Source organism: Etheostoma spectabile, chromosome 2 (genome assembly GCF_008692095.1).
Source record: "Etheostoma spectabile isolate EspeVRDwgs_2016 chromosome 2, UIUC_Espe_1.0, whole genome shotgun sequence".
In the NCBI taxonomy this organism is placed as follows: domain Eukaryota; kingdom Metazoa; phylum Chordata; class Actinopteri; order Perciformes; family Percidae; genus Etheostoma; species Etheostoma spectabile.
This window is the reverse complement of record NC_045734.1, coordinates 9805289-9822123: the sequence shown is the minus strand read 5'-3', so window position 1 is coordinate 9822123 and position 16835 is coordinate 9805289. Positions and strand designations below refer to the sequence as shown.

The following is a 16835-nucleotide window of genomic DNA, read 5'->3' as shown; positions in this document are numbered from 1 at the left end:
TTCATGGTTCTCTACCTTGACCTCATTCCCCTGCTCTTGATCTGTTAAAAAATAAATAAATAAAAGTCAGGCAAACGCAGACAGACAGCGATGCAGTCAGACCTCAGCTCACCCGTGTTTGCCCTTTGCCATCTATTTCTTCAATGCATTTCCAACAGCTTACATGAAAGGGACAACCAAACAGCACAGATATTTTCTTTCGCAAAGAATTTTACACAGGTGGTATTACACAACAGTGTTGCATTATGGGTTGTTGGTAGCCTTAATGTAGTAAGGCTAGTAATTTTCTTTAAGTCTGTTTATTGTGTGACTCTAGAGTCTTAAGTAAGTTTGTCTGCTTTAATGGAAATATTTCATGTTTCCCTTTTACAAGAGAAAATGTTTCATGAATGGGAATTATCTCCTGCTTAATAATAATAATAATAATAATAATAATAATATCGTGAAGAAACTTTCTTAATATTAAAAAAAAAACTCTTCCAAAAAAGATCTTGGAAAATCATCTTTCAATCAGAATTGTATTATATTATGGCCATTATGGCAGGTTCTGGTAATGAGTTTTGATGTAGTGGCCCATTGGATATAATCAGTTGATTATGGGATGGCAATCAAGAGACGTTCTAGTTGAAAACCCGTTCCAAATTGTCCAATTGATCGGAAACTTATGCATCCAAGCTTATCGTCCTCGTGGTGGAGAGGATGAAACGGTCCAAAGCATGGCTTTACTTCCAAAAGAAAGATGACAACAGTGCTGCTAATGGCTGTAAAATGCTATTTTCAAATAAGGGCGGAAACACCAGAATAACGCTGAAACGTCTTACTATGGAACATAGACTTAAATTCCAGGAATGCAATAAATTCAACACTATTCGCACATGTGCAACTGCTTTCCAACTGAGCAGTATGTTTACCTAGGAAATAAAACTATATTTAGACTCATTAATAAAAAGGTTTTAAAAAACGTGTAAGACTACGTTTTTAGATACTACTTTACTGATTTTTATTTACATCAGTAGTTCTTAGTCATAAGGATACTTTGGGACTATTGGAACCTTATTACTTAATTTGTTTTAAAAGTTCTGGAGTATATTTTAGGAGTTCAGAGTCCTTGATGTTCAACACGCTCCCCTGTCAGCAGCAATCAGGAATCAATATTGGAATTGATGAAAAATTACATTGAAAAGCAAAATCAACAATGGCATTGTTACAAATACAATCTATCAATTCCCATTTCTACAGTTGATACAGGATTTTTAATTGTTCCAGTCTGACCTGTTTACTTTGTTAAGTTACTCTTGCTCATCCTGAGGCAATGTGTGTGTGTGTGGGTGGGTGTGTGTGTCTCCCAACTAATATGGGACAGTCTTATCTGAGGTTAATAATAGTGATTTGTACTTGCATACAAAATACTTTGATGTGTTCTTTTAGTGTTTTGTGTCATTACATGCCTTATTAATCATTTGTACAATCTCTGTCTGCTTTTTGAATAACTTAAAATGTATCAAAGGCACCAAAACCAAAAAGGCACCTACTGTAAAACAAAAAGTACAACTTGTGCAAACATGAAACTGAAACAGAAGAGATGAATGCCTTCTGGGTCTGGTTGTAATAAAGAAATAAAGCTAAACTTGAATCTTTTTTAACTCTAGAAAGATTGAGTGTAAAATCACTTAATTGGAATAGCTTTTCATGGCTTAACTTCTGTGCTCACATAATTCAGTGATAATTCTTATCTCACTTTGGAGCCAGACAAGTGTAAATTACCATAAGAAAACATGGAGGGTTTAAGAAAAATCCATATGCAAACTAAATTATAAAGGGGACTTAAACAAGGGGTACATTACTGTGCATTATGATAAAGAACTGAATCAAAAGTTCAATGTCAGAGTGATGTTAAAATTGGAGCTACAATGGTGCAGTTTTGTCAATACTTAATGCATTTGGTAGTTTAATTAGTTAGCTGTTTGAGGAACACAGCTCGCTGTGAGGAAGTATGGGCTCCAATGACAAACTAACTCAAATCATTGTCCCAGCCTATTATGCCACAGTTGTTAGTGTTGCAGTGAATATCAAGTCTCCATATTTTTGGGGGCTGGAGATTTTCCACTGAATGAATTTACCAGTCTTTTCAGTCTGCTATTTTTATCACTGTATATCTGCAGTATGCCAGAACAGGAGATTTTCTGGGATTGTGAATGTTGCTTTTTAATCAGATCACAATTCATGTGCACAGCCAATTCAACAAAATCACACATCAGCCAAACACTGTGTACGGAATAAGGTAAAAGAAAGAAGTATAGATGCAGTGGCTGTCATTTGTAGTTTTGTGTGTGGAAAATACATGTTCTGTTATGTGACAAATCTTGCTTTTCAATAATATTTAAACTGACACACTTTCTGTGCTAAAACTATAGGAACCAAGAAGATATTTTTGCACCTTACTCAGACTTCATAAGCACTAAAAAGAGGCTGGACTGAAAAGTAAATACTCACTGAAAGCTGCCTGCTGAGAGACAGAGGAAACTCCTTTAATGATTCTTTCTCCTGCAGTTACTGTACGCACAAAAGAGATCTATAAAACTATGTAACATTGCAGAGTGGAGGACAAGTTGATATCACTCTCTCCCAAAACAGTTTAAGGTTCCCAAGTATCTGTTATTTTCTGTTACGGAAAGAAAGGCGATAAAAAACAGTAATACAGGCTGTGTTCATACCTGCTCTCACAAACATTCTTTAGCTTGTCAATGCTTGTCCCCAAACAAAAAGTCCTTCCTACTACTTCATTAGTTTTGTCCCTCCCACTATCCCTGCTCTCGCTAACTTAATCACGTTTTGGCTGCATCCTTTTTGTTGCCAGGCCAACCATCAGGGACCCAAGGTTTTCTGACAAAAACCTCCAAATACTACAAAGGGCACCAAGAATAATGCTTGAGCAACATTACATAGAAAGTCAAATTCCCATGTCTATCTCTGTATATCTCACACACAAAGCTGCAGGTAGGAGAAAAAGAAACTCGACTTGTGGCGCAGGCTTCCCATGGTACACTGGAAAAACACTACCGATGCAGTCCCCCACACTCTGGGCTTTGGTCCATAAACTTTAACGGTTAACCCCACTGCAGACTAGGTGATAAAACTCAAGGCTCCTTCACTCACAGTCTGTAAACATGACATGGTCATGCAGTCAGCAAATCCAAAGCCTGTACAGCCCCATTCAAATCCCCACTATTAACTTTGTGTACTATATTTTAATTGCAGCGCAGCAAACTTGAAGCTGTTTTGATAGAGTTGCATTAGATCCTTCAGATCCTTTTCTGTCTCTGTCAGCAGATGAGACCGATCCATAGGATCATACTATTACAATATGCTGGGTTTATTATCAGCTACTTCCTGCAACCTGCTATCAGCTAGACCCCGCGGAGGCTGTGGTTAGCAGCTTCCTCTTCCTTAACTCTGCGGTTGAAGTTGAGGCCCACAAATGCAGCAACAGACATAAGATGCACACAGAGTGGAGACACAAAACCTGTTGCATAGCTCAACATCCTGTTTGTCACATCACCTCTATTCTGGTTATGGTATTCGTATGAAGCCTTTGGTGTTTGGCATTAGGATGAGATTTCTCAGAAAAATAGCGGAGTGAAACTTTTGTGCACAGCAGACAACATAGGGTTTCCTTACATATCTGTAGATAGATAACAGGGACTGTGCAGGTTGCAATATCCCAGCCCTTATGTAACAGCAGAAAGCTGCTAGCTCACCCCAGGCCTGTAAGGCTACAGGCTATGCTTTCTCTCTCTACCTTGCTTCCTTTTCCTCTTACACACACACACACACACACACACACACACACACACACACACACACACACACACACACACACAATAGTACTATAAAATGCTAGCTCATGCTTGAAGTGGTTGATAGCTCTCTTCTTCAGAGAGCAGGGATATAGGGGCTGTGAAGTAAACAGCTCGGATCAAACCAACTCCCAGCCCTTTGAAGAGTGGGAGACAATTACGGAGATCAATGGTGCAGCCCAAAGGTGGTTAACAGCCTAGACTGGCAGACAGACAGGGACTGATGCCCTGTAATATATAGAGAGTCTGCTCCTCAATGACTTCACTGTACAGCAAAATCCACGGTGCACTTCATTCCTCATTGAACATACACCTACGTAGAAACAGCCTGAGTTCTGCCAATAGACTGTATAAAATAGGCTCTGTCCTTGAAAGGTCAAAGCCTAAATAATTTTAACCTTAAGTGCAGCGCTTGGTGGCAATTCCAAGCGGTGCGTGACGCCAAGGGTAGCGCTGCACCTAGTAGGGCTCTCTCCATTGGAAAACCATAGAACGGCCGGTGGCTGTTTAGGTGTCTTTGGGCTACGTGCACACTACTACGTTTTTATTATCAAACGGCATTTTGAAACAAAAACATTCTCTGTCAACACAAGCGTTTATATGTGAAATAATCTCCAACCATATTAACATCTAAAAACGCGTAGAACACGACCAGCATACACTGGGCATGCGCATGCTGTTGTTAACAGGAAGCAGATCGTCTACATTACTCTGCGATTGTAAATCATAGATGTATAAGTTACTACTTGCTAAATTACTTTGGAGAAAGAAAAACAATGACGAAAAGTAGGACCAGGGATTTACTTGCATGGACCAACGAGGAGGTGGAACAGTTACTGAAAGGTATGTAAGCCTACCTAACAGATATGATTAACGTGGGTGTCTGCGTCATTTCCAAAGGTACACAACGCGATGCAAGAATCAGTAAGAAGCGCAACAGCCTCTAGCTATTTTTGTTCCTCAGCAAATTACTGCCATATTAGTAGCCTAAATGACATATTTGCCAGTTGATGTAGAACAACATCAACAAAACAGCCTTTTGAACTAAATATACTCCTTATGTGAAAGTAGAATTTGTCCTTGGTGGCTCTGATAGCAGATGAATACATTCAGTGTTTTTTGTTGTTGTGTACACTCATGAATAGCACATAACATTCTTCAAACAAAAAAGAGATAAGATCAAAACAAATGTATTTGTTTTTATCTGGGGAGGGTAAAAAAAATGCCTCTTTGCGATGTGTAAAGGCTTCCCACCCTCTTTGGTTGCGCAGAGGGGGAAACAATGTTGGCTGATTTCTGATTATCATATAATTCCATCTGCGCTAACAGAACGGAACACCAAAGCAGCGACAAGAACCCTATTGCCCCACACTCATTTACTTTTCTGTCCCCCCGGGTGAGGAGAGGAAGAGAAAAGCAATGTGCCATGTCTTCATCAACAAAGTCAGAGCAGGGAGCTGTACCAGTGGTGATATACTTTAAATTCCCGATCCACTCAAAAATGTGGTTGTTGTTGTTGAATGTTTTTTCAATAGAGAGGTGTTTTACATTCCTCTACTGAAGGGGGCGAGGTCTGTGCACTTACATTAAATGTGAGATTCAAACGTAACCCCGGGTAAGCTTGATTTGTTGCGTCACAAAGTTGAAAGCCAATCACAATAGTCTAATATGCAAAAGCTGGAAATAAAACCTGGAACCTGCAGCGCAGAGCGGATTTGTACAGAGAGCAAAAACACACCTCAACTGCTAGTTACAAAGTAACAAGTTAACAAATGAAATATGCTATTGCTAACTAAACTTACTATTCTGCTAGATCCCAAATCGGAGACTGGGTCAGACTTGATGCTGGGTTCAGACCGAAACCTGGCTTGGGACTCAAATATGTATGGCTGAATCTCTCCGATGTCTCATCTCCTGCTAGCCATCAACGTTGCTCTTTCAGCGGTCAACCTAACACAAAGAGCAGTGGTGGGCGAGGTGCAAGGCCAGATTCTAATTTTTGATGTGGAAAACCTATTTTAAATAAAATATTAATTATTGGAGAGTATTTTTTTTTTTAACATATTTTAAAACATGTCTAGAGGGGAACTTTAAAGTTTGCACACAGCGATGCTCGGACAGATAGGGAAAGTCCTAAAATGATGTATTACATTTATTTCAATTGACCAACTGTGGGGCTTATATTGCATGCAGAATGACTATACAGTAGCCTGGCACCCACACACAGGATTACGAATGCTGTTTGCCCACAGGCTTACATGTGCAGACACACACAAACTCACACACTGTACCCTGGCTGGCAAGCTCATCAGTAGCTCAGTTAGCCATGGAAAATATCTGCCCACACACACACACACACACACACACACACACACACACACACACAAGCCAACAAGCATCAGCACTTTCCACCAGTGCCTCTCAAAGGAAACCATTACACTGCAGAAAACCACGGGAAGTCAGGCAGAAAGGGGATTTTCTCGAGCACTTTTTCTCTCTTCCTCGCTCTCAAAAAAAAGAGAAGAAAAATTAACTAACTTACACTAAGCTACTTTTGCCAGAGAAAAAAAAAAAATTACAGTCAGCCAAGCATCCAACTCCCCTGTGACCCAGTAATTCATTTGGCTGATAATCTGTTATTGCAGGTGACATTAACAATCACTGATATGATTGGTAGAAAGGCAAGAGAGGGTTAGGAGAGGTATGGCTTGGGATGATTGGTGGAGGAGATATTTGATTAAATTCTCAAATGAATAATGCATTATGAAATTGATCCAGACAAATCCCATCTTGAGGAGATTGAAGTAGGATTATAGGAGGAAGGTTTTGGGCAAGGTAATGACAAAGAGGTGCTTTCCTGGAAAGGTACACTTTAGCATCAAGTGTTTACCTGGTGCTTGATAAGACAATTAGCAATTCTCCTTTTAACGCATTTCAGCTGCATGCAGGTAGAACATAGTGTGAGTTATATGCACAGGCGTAGATCTTTTGAGATATTGCCCAAATTGTGTATTGCACATGTCCATACATTTTTTACCCGATGGCCTTGAGAAAACAAATGCAAGCAGTTTCCTCTATATTTCTTTGTATTGCTGATGTATTGCTGACTTTAAACTACAAAAAATACCAAGTTATTAAGTTATAATCTATATACAATTAGATATGTCTTAAAATAGCTGGGCATTTTGGGAAATATACTTATTTACTTTCTTGCTGAGAGTATATATGAAGCTGGAGCCAGCCACTTAGCTTAGCATAGAGACACCTGTAATGTGTTGTTTTTACACTATGGTTTTTGCACTGGTTTAACAAACAAGACATAACAGCAGATTTAACTACCATTGGTTTCCAGTCTTTATGCTATGCTAAACAACTGCTAGTTCCACCTTCATATTGAACGGACCAATAGAGTGGTATCGATCTTCACACCTAACTTTGACTAACCCCTGATTTCCAGCAACTGCAGATACGCAGAGCTTCTATTTTTGCCAGAGAGCTCCGCAGCGATTCAGCCCAGAGCAGACTGTGTGGGACAGGAAGTCGAGCACAGAAAAAAATATAAAACAGCTGGGTAATTTTCAAAATAAAATACACCATGCTGACGGCGGATCATATTTCCCTGCACTACACCTCGAAAATGTCATAATAGCAGGAGACAGGCTTGAAGTCAACTAATCAGAGGTTTTGTAGTTCTGTTTATACAAACTACATCCTGTTATATTGCACGATCATATGTGAATTTGCGAGATCTCGTGGGTCCTTCAGCTGTGACTTCAGCTGTCAGTCATGGCCGCAGCCGTTCGGCAACAAATCCGGACCTGGTGGGTATTGAACGATGGCGGCGCACGGAGCCATTCCGCAGCTGTTCTACAGTTGGTGGAAATCCAGCTAAGCTTATCTCCTTGAATGTTGAAGTATTTCTTTAATTTGTTCTTTGATTTGTTCTCTCCATATTTTCTGCATGCTTTTATATTTACTCTACTGTACATATGAATATAGACAGTGATTTTGTTTTATTATGCATGCATGTGCACATATGTACAGTAAAATTGCTTAGATTTTTTTCCTCCACTTTGTCACTGACAGTATGTAAAATGATTACACATGATGCTTGGCGCCCATACTCCATCTAAAGTTCTCTGAATCACCTGGGTATTTTTTTTTACAGCGTTGCAACATGCACCTAAGTAAAAACTACTGGAAATGCGGTTAATTCATTGGCACTGAACCTATTCTATCCAGTGTGGCTTCCTTACACTACATGTGTATAAATCGACTTCCTTGTGCATTTCAAAGGTGTTAACTTTACTCTGGGAAAAAGGGCGTCTCCTTGTGGACACAGCACCAGACATCAGCTCAGCAGTATTTACAAGTAATTAGCTTCTGTGCCTAGATTTAGTTGGCTGCTTTTAATGAGTGTGCACTATTCCAACAACTATTTTAACCAAGGAGTGCCTACGCCCTCACAACAAAACTAGAGTGCACTTATTTTCCAACAATTGCCAGTATGCATTGGCGCAACGAGTCCCTTTCTTGAAGTGCATGTCAACACAGTGGGGGGGAACAATGTGGGAAAACAAAGTAATTATCTGGGGCCTTTCTAAAAACAGCAAACAGGAGTTCAAAGTATCGTCACCCAATGAAAATGATATTACTGCGAGAAAGCCTGCACTTCAGAAGCTCAGGCTTTGGAAAGAGCTTGTAATGTTTTCCAACACATCGCTCCAGCGTGACATGTTACTCTGCTAAAAGTCTGTCCATGGGGCTTTTCAGATGCCTCGCGAGACATATGTACTGTTAACCTGACATGACAGAGTAAGTGCTCATTTGTCAATAAACATGCTTTAGAGTGTTTAAACTTTCTATTCTCTGGGGCCAGGGACGGATCATTTATTCCCCCTCAATTGTCGTCTGCCTGGCTCCGACACTTTTACAAGTGTGCTAAAGTTAACAGGATTTTCTTTTTGATAAAAAAAAAGCAGACAAGGCAGTGTTTTCAAAGCTTTGAGGGCAATGCTTCCCTATCTGTACGGTACTTTATGTTGAAGAATTACTTTAATTCATTATAACTACTATGTCAAATGTATCTGTCTTATAAAATACAAATCCCATTCAGGTTTTGGAGGCTTGTAATAAAGTATTTATTCTGTACCCATAATATTAAAAGCTGCCACATTGTCTTTAATGATGAGCTTGATTTGCAGACTTCACAAACACAGACAAAGACAGACTTTATTATCGACCTGTCATGTATACATTTATAATGCAACTGACCTTCACTATTCCAGGAACACTACTTTCTAGTTGCTTTAATGTAGCTCATGCACTTCTTTGGATGTTTTGCATCTTCCAAAGAGAAAGCGTCAAAGTATCATACAGGTTAGCCCTCTTCTTTCTTTGTCTGATGTTTTATCGTCTCACTTTTGCTTTTAATGCGGAAAAAAACACTGATGCTATTGAGCAGTGTTAAAAACTATATCAGAGGATCAGTAATAAGGGAATAATTAGCACTGCTGTCAAAGCACAGAAATTTCAACTTAGTAATGGTTTAACCTTTATTTAACCAGGTAGGCTGTTTAGAACAGGTTCTTATTTGCAATGGCGACCTGGCCAAGAAAGGCATGAGCATGCAAGACAACATACAGTTTACTATTGAATACAGTACAAGAAACAGGCTACATGAAGTGCAGATTAAGTAGGAATTACAAAGCCGTATGTGCCAATGTGAGTCTCTTTTCTCTACAGTATATCATATCATCTTACACAACCCACATGCGATGCTCCTGAGCCACCCCTCAAGTTCCCACTGTTACAATTTGTCCCAAACCGTTTGGCTTACTTGTCATCGTCATGATTGACAGATGTCAAACCTGTCACACATCCATGGAGTTCACTCATCTCTGTTGTGAGTGGCAGAAGTCACAACTAAGCTAACCCTTTATACAAAGTATTGCGTTTGAAGGTCAGGAAATTCAAACAGCTTGCAGATGAAAGCTTTGGTAGAATCTGTTATCATGCACCTACTACCATATTTAACCTGAAGCAAAATTTGACTTACTTATTACTAGGATTGTTGCATAGCTCCTAATGTCTGGCATACAATATATATATTGTTAGCCTATGGAAGGCATCTGGTTTAAACCTTAAACCCAGCAGGCAGAATCTGCAGGAAAGGTTAAAGAGCAATGCGTCTGCCCTCCCTCACTTTCATCACTGTGGTGCTCTTGGTCAAGACCCTTAACCACATTAGCCCTTAACTGCACCAACGGAGCTTCTCAGTGACCAACAGATCAGACTATCAGACTAATGCAGCAGGCAGTTGTGGCTAAAGAGGTCTAGCGGGTCATCCAATAATTGCAGGGTCGGTGGTTTAAACCCCTTCAGCAAGACAGTGAACCCCAAGTTGCTCCTGATGGTCAAGACTGGTGAATATGAGGCAAATTGAAAAGCACTTTGTCCATTAATGTAGTAAAGCACTATGTACTGTAAGTCCAGTCCATTTACCATCGACTGTGGATGTACTGGGCTGGTTACAGGTGTGAAAGTGTTACTGTCTGACTGTAACATGACAAAGATCATTAGAAAAGACATTGCTCTGAGATTACAAAGATAATTACATTATCCTAGAGGAGGTTCTGAATATGCTTGTTTCTGCTGGGAACAAGTTTCACAAAGCAGGACACACCTATGTATTGATTGTCTTTGTGACATCTTAATATACTGTGTTGACAGAACACTAATTGGACAAGAAAATATGCATTCATTAGCATGGCATGCATCCATTACAGCAGTAGCCCTAACAGAGGATAATGGTTGTATACTGCTCACAGCCAAAGTAGAAATACAATTAAACTATCTGCTATTTCTGCCAGGCAAGACTGCCAGCAAGCAAGAAAGAGAGAGGTCACTAGTTTGACTAATTTTAGTATTGCCAACTTGTACTTTAGCAGTATTATTCAGCACTTGTGACATTGCCTGACATTGCCACAGTGATGGTGAGGGAAGCAAAGTGGCCATCAGACAAGAGACAGTCCTTATCTGAGGACTGTTACTCTCGTAGGTTATCATTGCTTAGTTGTCCACCCAATCACTACCAAGACCTTTCTTGGATATCTCTAAGATTGGTTCTTGTAAGTGTGTGTGTGTGTGTGTGTGTGTGTGTGTTCCCTCTCTCAGTGTCTGCTTCCATTTCTCTCCCCCCTCTCTCTTTCTGGCAGTAAACTTGTGCACTTACAGAAAATTCCCACCACACTGACACTCATCCAGCTAAAAGCAAGTGGCTACGCCAAAAATATGTCAAGTCACCGCCTTTTACACATCATGATTATTGACAGGGCAGGATTAACTGAGGCTGGGATTCTCCATACTTCAGCAGTTCATAATTGGAGCGACAATTCACCATTAAACAGTGGCTGCTCAAACTGTCTCCTGAGATGCAGCTAATATCTGCTAGTCGAATAGTTTTTAAATCAGCAGAATAAGAAAATCTGCAATGGTCACAACAATGCAACATCACAATGGTATGGAGAGATTGAAAGCTTATACGATGTACAATCAGTGTATATCTGTACCAGAGTTATTTTTTAACTTTTGTAGTCGCCAGATTTAACATTTTCCAAGCTTTCCCAATGCTGAAGAGTGGCATACTTTATAAGAGGCTGCATTCAGGGATGTTTACTCAACCCCAGTCTATCTGTAGTAAAATTAGTGTTAATAACTGTGTTGCTTATCTGAGTAAACAGTTTTTTAGTGATAATGACCAATATTTCTGCTGCAAGCTCACTGTGCTAGCAAAGCAGATGTGGCTTACAAATTTGGAACAAAGGCAGCAAACACAGAATTCAAGCCAATGTTTGCAGGCTGACAGACTTTGCTTGGTGTGGATGTTTAGTAGATATATTCGGCCCTTCAATACATTGGGGGAATTTTATGGTTATTTAGATTAGTACAGGGCTGTAATAACTTCCCCTGATGTATCCTGCTGCAGATCATATGGACTGTATATTCCGGGGGACAAACAACTTGAGTGAGGTCATCCTCCTTTTGATTTTTGACCAAAAGTCACTGCTGTAATTACATGTAAAGGTTAAGAGACCGCAATGTAAAACCCATTTAAAAGCAAGATTTTTATAACTGTCAGATTATTACAATGATTACTCAATGTAGTCATCTATGTACCAAAAGTCAACTGAGAATGATCCGATTTGATTTTAAAAACAAGAGCATTTCTTTCCACATCAGGGAAAAGTTTCAAAATCATATTTGAACTAGCATGAAAAGTTCAAGAAATAAAATTAAACAATACTTTATCCTACCCTTGCTTTGGGACTCTTCTCATACAACCTTTATTGTGTGTGTGTGTGTGTGTGTGTGTGTGTGTCTGTGTTAAAGGGGCCAGCAGTTTGAGATGAAACTTAGATCAGTTCTTTTTCCATTGCCCACTGAATCAAACACATCTTGCTCTATCCCTTTAGTGCAGATGGTGTATGTGTGTGTGTGTCTGTCTGCGTTTTTTATCAGACTGCTTGTGCGGCCGGAGGAAGAAATAGCCATTATAGTAACCCAGTAAAATCCCCTCTGCTTGTGTTTTATTTGATTGAATACATTTTATGGCAGCTTTGTGGAAATGACCGGACATGCATGCACCATTTTCCTATTTTACTCAGATGAGGTCTTTTGTTTGTCACACTACGGTGCACATCACAGAAACCAATCAAAATTCCTCACCATGGCTAGTAATAGGAATGCAAACTGAAACCTGCATTACATGTTCATTCCTGATTGCAGAGAGCAGAGGCAGGATAAATGAGGCTGTGATTAGAGAGAAGAGCTCTTCCAGAGACAGCTGTCCTATCTCTTTATACCACAAGAACACTCGGTAATAGGTTTGTACTGACAACAAACCACAGGTCTGTCATTAGCAGGGTGTCTTCAAGCCTTTTCACGGAGGTAAGTGAGCACAAACCTGATGCACCAAACGCAGACAATCTTATTTACCTCTTTCATATACTTTTAACTCAAAGCTTTTTCATTTATCTCACTTCTCAGATGACCCTTGCTCTTGTTGCTGATGAACTTTAAAACATAATGACCTGGCTACTGAGATTCAATCAATGAGCCATAAATGGCTTGTCTGACCACGTATTTCACTCCAATCTTAAATGCAGGTACAGGCTGTTTTATACTTGGAAACTTACTGGGGAAAAAAAACAAAAATGTGCTTTTCTCTAGACTATATTTAAAATGTAATTAAATTTTTGTGCTTTCTACCATGACCGCCAGATATGGTTCTCTCTCATTTAAACAATTTTTCAGACAATATGCGGCAAATTAGTTATATTTTGAATCCTTTTTGTCTTAGTCATTATACTTAAAGATTTGAGCTTAAGGTGAAATTGAGTGATCTCAGTGAAGTATACCTCTTTTCAGCCAGAGTGAATATTTCTTGATTCAGTGATCAGAATACGAGCTAAAAGGGAGTTTATTGCCCCTGGGAGCCGTTCAAAGTGGAGTTGCAGCTAAGACATCAGTGACACAGTAAGGCTAGCCTGTCATCCTTTGACATCTTGGGCTTCAGGGGGGATCACTTACACCTGAGAGATATCTAACCGGCCGTACTCTCTCACACCTCCACTTACTGTATCGTTCTCTCAGCCTTGTGCATGTTCTCAAATATTCATGATAATGCAGAAAGTGTCATCTTAGAATATCTAAATGGGAAGCCCAAGGCAGAAGGAAATCATCCTACTATGAAATTCTCCAGTCCTCGACGAAAGTTAAAGCAGTCATCTATAAACCTCGCTCCATCAGTTTCCTCCCCCTCACTGTTACAATTTCTTCCCTTCTTATTTCCACTCCAAAACTCGTACGATAAATAGACATGGCAGATCACACAAAATAGCAAATTTGCAAAGTTTCTTTTAATAAATATTCAGTGGTTGCCATGTGTGATACAGTATCTGCTTTCCATTGCAGTGAATCAGCTCGTGGCATATCTGCTACCAGAGCTGAAAGTTATCCGTAAAACTTTTGACAGCTGATTTGTAAAACACATATACACATGCAAATAGCCCCCCATGTTCATGCTCTCTCTCGCTCTAAAAAAAAAAACTTTAAATGACTGAACCTTGGCTGAGTGATTTCCGATCTGCCACTTAAGCGGCTGGGGGCTGACGCATTGTGCCAGCTCATGTTCAGGGTCATGCCTGTGTCACTTAAAGACTCTCTAATGAGACCCAGACAAGCACACTGTGCCCAGCTGAGCTGAACAAAAATTGTTAAAGTCAACCATAGCACAAGAGCACTTGGGGAAAACAGTAAGGCTACTACATAAGGTCGACTAAGAGAAAGGAAGGGGTTGTTTGATTTGGCTCCAAAAATCTTGATAAAAAATTGTCACAGGAAGTTTGGATGTAGCTTGCCATTCAAAACTGTGGAGATGAGTGAAGAGTTTGAAAGGCTCAACAGGACCTGTCCAATACGGATGTTGGTTCAGCCTTACGCTCTTAAAGCCAAGCTTGAGTGAAATGCTGTGTTGTGTATCAGTGATATGAGGGATATTGAAAAACCCAAATTCTAAATCAGTTTATCAAATTAAATATTTTATCCAGTGTTTGTGTATTACAGTACACTTAGAGAGCAGCTACCTCGGTTTTTTAAATATAGCTGATCCTATAAACTAGAATTTAGATGGTAAATATTTTACCAGGCAGTAAAATATATTATCAGTAAAATATCTTTACAGTATATCCAGGCAGTAGTTTGCCTGGCCACTTTTTCTTTAGTAAAACCTCTGGTGGTAACACACTGCACAACACATGAAATACCCCTAGGAAGGAGATTGGGAATAAATGAAGAGTTTATACAGTGTTGAGCTCACATGGGTGTTGTTCAACATGAATATTCAATACACACCTTAGAATAAACTATTGTTCCCATTCCAAGCTAATTCCATCTGGGATTATGTTTCAAGGCTGAATACAAAGAGGTAAATGACTATACAATAGACACACACGTTAACGCCATTCCATAAAAATGCAGATAAATAGTGTTCTACATGATACAATTAAAATAAAAGTTAAGATAAACTGATCCACGGTAATAAGCACTGTACAAGTAAGAATAGAAGTTTTGGTTTTCCATTTCATGTTTTCTTCTCTACATTTGTTTCTCTCAAAATGCATTAATATTTGTATTGTCAATGAATTTCAAATTTCAATAAACACCTTGTCCTTAATGTGTTGAAACTGGGTCCAAGCACATCAGCAAACTCAGGGAACATGCTCAGAACCAAGTTTTGCACATTTTGGCAAACAGGTATCCTGTTACATTACTACTTGGACGGATATATTATCAGCAGGTAGAGTTTGTATTACAGTAGCCTCAAAACAGCTCCCCTCTTTCTTTTTATAACCATGAGAAAGAAGTACAGGCTCACTTTTGATGAGAATGCCGTCTCCAGGAGGGAGCATGACACGCACACACACGTTCTATGTTCAATCAAGGGAGAAGCACAAGCAGCCACGGCCAATAAATTATATATATATATATATATATATATATATATATATATATATATATATATATATATATGAAGAATTTGTGTTGTTAAATGGTTGCAGGGGTGTCTGTTAGCAGTTAGCCACAGCAGCGTGCAGGCAGAGCAAGCAGCCGCCAGACTAACCTAGGGATACGTTATAAACAACGTTATATCATAAACCATAGGTAACCCAGCAACGTGTGTATGTGACGTTAGTCCGACAGGGTTTATTGTTATGGGAAGTGAGGCATTCCGTGTGCAGAAAAGTACCAAAGGCAGTAGCTGCCGCTGACACAGTGATCTACTTAGTTTTCAATGGGTAGTCAATGAACCTACAGTAGACAGTGTTTTATGTTTGCTGTTTTATGTTAATGTATGTTAAATACGAACTAAATCACCTGATTAATGCAACATAATCACAACGTCTAGATGTTCCCCTACAAAATCACTGCAGTAGTCGAGAATGATTTATAATTTACAAATAGAGCCATTTAAGTCATCTTTTAAAAATTACTTTCTTTTTTCATATCGCAATTTACATTCACCTAAAGAATTATTAGGAACACCTGTTCAATTTCTCATTAATGCAATTATCTAATCAATCAATCATGGCAGTTGCTTAAATGCATTTAGGGGTGTGGCCTGGTCAAGACAGTCTCCTGAACTCCAAACTGAATGTCAGAATGGGAAAGAAAGGTATTTAAGCATTTTGAGCGTGCATGGTGGTTGGTGCCAGACGGGCCGTCTGAGTATTTCACAATCCGCTCGTTACTGGGATTTTCACGCACAACCATTTCTAAGTTTACAAAATGGTGTGAAAAGAGAAAAACATCAAGTATGCGGCAGTCCTGTGGGCGAAAATGCCTTGTTAATGCTAAGGTCAGAGGAGAATGGGCCGACTGATTCAAGCTGATAGAAGAGCAACTTTGACTGAAATAACCACTTGTTACAACCGAGGTATGCAGCAAAGCATTTGTGAAGCCACAACACGCACACCTTGAGGCGGATGGGCTACAACAGCAGAAGACCCCACCGGGTACCACTCCTCTCCACTACAAATAGGAAAAAGAGGCTACAAGTTGCAAGAGCTCACCAAAATTGGACAGTTGAAGACTGGAAAAATGTTGCCTGGACTGATGAGTCTCGATTTCTGTTGAGATATTCAGATGGTAGAGTCAGAATTTGGTGTAAACAGAATGAGAACATGGATCCATCATGCCTTGTTAGCACTGTGCAGACTGGCACACTTTAGGCCCCTTAGTGCCACGGCCTACCTGAGCATTGTTTCTGACCATGTCCATCTCTTTATGGCCACCATGTACCCATCCTCTATGGCTACTTCCAGCAGGATAATGCACCATGTCACAAAGCTCGAATCATTTCAAATTGGTTTCTTGAACATGACAATGAGTTCACTGTACTAAAATGGCCCCCACAGT

General features: G+C 39.6%; 1 protein-coding gene across 6 annotated transcripts in view; it reads right to left on the bottom strand.

The window, feature by feature from the left end:
* The window catches only part of inpp4b (inositol polyphosphate-4-phosphatase type II B), a 244533-nt gene that overhangs the window by 92026 nt on the left and 135672 nt on the right, over positions 1 to 16835 (bottom strand). Inside the window, exon 1 of one of the 6 annotated variants that reach the window (XM_032499761.1) lies at positions 2494 to 2680. The exons of the other annotated variants lie outside the window; for them this stretch is intronic. The gene's annotated coding sequence lies outside the window, so the exon portion shown is untranslated. Of the gene's footprint in view, positions 1 to 2493; positions 2681 to 16835 lie in introns of those variants that run through there. 6 annotated transcript variants of the gene reach the window in all.